The sequence below is a fragment of the Tupaia chinensis genome, unplaced genomic scaffold (genome assembly GCF_000334495.1).
Source record: "Tupaia chinensis unplaced genomic scaffold, TupChi_1.0 Scaffold000280_1, whole genome shotgun sequence".
Taxonomy (NCBI): domain Eukaryota; kingdom Metazoa; phylum Chordata; class Mammalia; order Scandentia; family Tupaiidae; genus Tupaia; species Tupaia belangeri.
In genome coordinates, this window is record NW_006159763.1 from 423,873 (window position 1) to 427,471 (window position 3,599).

The following is a 3,599-nucleotide window of genomic DNA, read 5'->3' on the forward strand; positions in this document are numbered from 1 at the left end:
CCCCCCCGCCAAAAAACCCCCCCAAAGCCCCGCCGGCGGTCGGACCCCAGATCCCGCCCGGGATCCAAGACTTCACCCTCCCCACCCCCACCCACCACCCCTCCCATCTCCCCGCCCCCCGGAGCCGCGGGAGGGCACGGGCGATCCCGGGGCGGGGCGAGCAGGGCCCAACCGGGGCCCAGGCGGCGGGGTGGGCGCGGTCACGGCGCGGGGACTCACCGCCCGGCTCCGCCAGCTCCATCCCGGCCCCTCAGGCACTTCCGGGCGGGAGGCGCCGAGGTCGCAGACACCTGAAGCTTCCCTCCTTCCCCGCCGCCGCGGCCCGGAGCATTGTGGGACTTGTAGTCCGGCGCCGCGCAGTCCCCACCCGCCGCCCTGCGGCCCCACGTGCGGGGCTCTGCAGTGTTCCACTGCACCGCCAGGTGTGGAGGGACTGCCGAGGCGGCTTCGGGGTTTGTGCTAGCCTCCAGGAGTTTGGGTGACACCGGGATCCGCCCCCTCCCCCGCCGGCAGCCCAGGCATTTGTCACTCCAGACACCGACGTCAGCTTGGAGCACGTCAGAGCGCCGTAGTTCGTGATGCAGTGAGAAAGACTCAAGGGAGCTCAGGTGGCCTCTATCCCGGCCTATCCTTATGTCGCAGAGGGTTCCAGAAGGCATCTTGGACTCTCAAAGTAGCTCTTCAGCCCAGCGCCCGTGGGCCCCCGTCCCCAGGGAGGCTGACGATCTCCATCTCCTGGCTGCTCCGTTCCCTGGTCCTGTTGCCCATGTAGGACACAGGTCTCAGCACAGGGACCCTGGTCCCATGTCAGCCATATGACCTAGGGTGGGTCATATAAAGAGCCTCTTTGTTTAAGTTTCTTCCTAAAACACCTCATACATCAATTGTGAGGAAAAAATGAGCTGTTTTATTAAATAAGTGAAAACTATGTGAAGTGTGGATCACACGTTAGTCATTGCTCGCCCAGCGTAGTGCACGCCCTCCACAGAAGCCTGGGCGTGGAGGCTGGGTTGTTAGAGGATGCTGAGCTCCAGGCTGGCCCTGGCCCTGGCCCACTAATCTCTGGATTTCCCCTCTTTCCTCTGGGCTCCTGTAGTCCTTGTAGAGGCTTCACATCTGGATTTTGTAGGCCAATGCTAATGAAAAATAGTCTACGCTAGTCGTCCCATTGCTCATTGCTCATGCCTGACCGTGGGAGCAGGTCTCCCAAATGCCTTGGGAATGTCAGTTTAGATTCGTTACATACGGAACTAGCTTGTCTCTACTTTCCACCTTCCCATTCATTCACTTTACAGACAGTTATTAAACATAGGTGAAACGCCAGGCACTGGGCAGGAGGCTCTCCCTGCTTTCATGTGACTTGTATGCTACGGAAGGAGACAGCCCGCCAGGGCTAAGTGTCTGCTGGTTGTTAGGCAACAAATCTGAGGAGCTCTTTACTCTCGGGACTCTCTTGGGAGGTATACCTGGTGCCACTTCTTGCTGTCTATGTCAATTGAGCATGCAAAAGAAACGTTAGACGCTGCCTTTTTGAATGTTAGTGTAAATTATTTTTCTTTATTCACGAGAGAATGTGTGTGTGCATGCACGTGCACACGAGACTGAGAAGAGCACTCTCCAGAGTCTGGTCATGCTGCGATTCCCTTCCTCCAGCCTGTTGGGTCTTGGGCACTTGCACATGTACCTGGTGTGTTTCAGGTGGTCTGGGCTGGGGATTCAACCCACAGTGGCCTAGGTGGGTCCAGGTTCCTTTGAGCAGCACATTATCACTATGCAGTGGAGCTGGCCCTGCTTTTTAGAATTACAGTACATCAGAGCAAGGTTTTCTGCTTAAGCATTATATTTTGGTTTTGTTTTGTTGTTGTTGTTTTTAGGTTTTGGTGTAGGGTGCATGCATATGACAGAGAGAGGGAAAGTGAGAAATCACCCATCAGGAGGGATGGCCATGCCTCAATCCCTTCTCCTTCATTTTCCTCTTAGAATTTTATTTTTATTTTTATTTTTTTTTTTTAGAGATTTTTGCTATAGGTTGAGTGCACTAGCCAGAGAGACAGAGAGACACAAAGCGAGAAATCACTCCCCATGGGAGACGGCCATGCCACAATCCCTTCTTCTCCATTCTCTTCTTGGGATTTTGGGCATGCAAACACACATACATGGTGTGAGTTTCTGGCTTTCAGGTCTGGAACTCAGACTTTAGTCAGGCATGTGGGAGTCCAGCGATGTAACCATTACACCATGTGCTGGCCCCTCTCAGGATTTTGAGCATGCATGCATACATGCTCAGAGGGATTTTCAAGTTGCTGGATCTGGGATTCAAACTGCAGTCAGCCACGTGGGAGTCCAGTACTTTAACCATGATGCTACCTGCTGGCCCCTCAACCACCATATTCTGTGGATGAAGCCAAGAGAGGGCACAAGACATCCTTAAGGTCATACAGATAGGTAGAAACCCTCATGCCTCAGGAGCTTGGGAGGACTCGTGTTGCTCACCTTGCACCTGCTTCCTAGGAAGGTACAGCAGACTCAGGAGTGGTGGCTGGGCTGATCTGGGGCAGACTTGTGTAAGTACTGAAATGGTGGGCAACTCTATACTGGAAAAGCCCAGCGTGGCCTTGGAAGTGGAAGTGTGTATGAAAGGATGCCCTATGTCAGCCGTACCAGAGGCTAGCTGGGTGTAGCCCTGGCAGATTTATCGGCTGGGGTGGCTGCCCTGCGTATGTCCCCTCTTCTGGGTCTTAGGAAATGTGTGTGTGTTGGGGGTGGGGGGGCACCTAGCAAAACTGCAGGCAACTTTGGCAATGGGAATGAAGAGGAACTGGGACATTAAAGGGAACTCCCTGGCACCAGAGGAATGGAAGGACAGGAAGGGCAGAGAGTGAGGACGAGGAAAATTAGAGAATTAATCTGGCGAGTCTCTTGAATGGGGGTGGGTGGAGATAGAGGCCTCCTATTTAATTGCCCCCTCTTCTTCCTCTAGGTACCAGTGGGATCCGATCCGGCAGCGTTCAGGGAACCTAACTCAGTCCAGCACCGGTGTGTGTGTGGTGGTGGTGGTGGTGGGGTCTTTTAGGAGAGGTCAGTCGCAGGAAGACAGAGCGAAGGCATTGTCCAGAGTGTTACTTCCAGGGGCCAGCTGATGAGAGAACTGGAAGCAGCTGGAAGCCAATCCCAATCTGCGCTGCAGCGGCAGTGGAGAGGCAGGGAGAGAACCCTGGAGACGGGTGGTCTCTAGGGCTGACCTCCAGGCCTGGGGGCAGGGGAGCATGAGCAGCACTGAAGGCTGACTGTAAGCCAGGAGCAGCTGGGCCTGGCGGGTACCTCAGCCAATCAGCCTCGTTCATCAGCACCCTTAGGCGCAGGGCACTGATCAGGAATTGCCCAGGTATCGGACGCCCGGTCCAGACCAGCGCAAGGAGGCGAAAGCGACAGCCCGGCCCAGGAGGAAGCCAGGCCAGCTGTCCCCTGCGAACCGGTAGCCCTCCGGGCGCTGAGGGTGGGGGCTGGTGAGGAGGCGGAAAGGCCGATGCTGGGTGGGAGGGGCCCGGGTGCCGGGGCCGCAGCGCGCGGCTCGGGGGCGGAGGCTGCAGAGCCAGCGA

At 56.2% G+C, this 3,599-nt stretch overlaps 1 protein-coding gene across 1 annotated transcript in view; it reads right to left on the bottom strand.

Annotated features, from left to right (window-relative positions):
- Positions 1-362, bottom strand: part of TMUB1 (transmembrane and ubiquitin like domain containing 1) — a 6,654-nt gene extending 6,292 nt beyond the window's left edge. Inside the window, exon 1 of the mRNA XM_006150226.3 lies at positions 220-362. The gene's annotated coding sequence lies outside the window, so the exon portion shown is untranslated. The remainder of the gene's footprint in view (positions 1-219) is intronic.
- Positions 363-3,599: the final 3,237 nt, after the last annotated feature.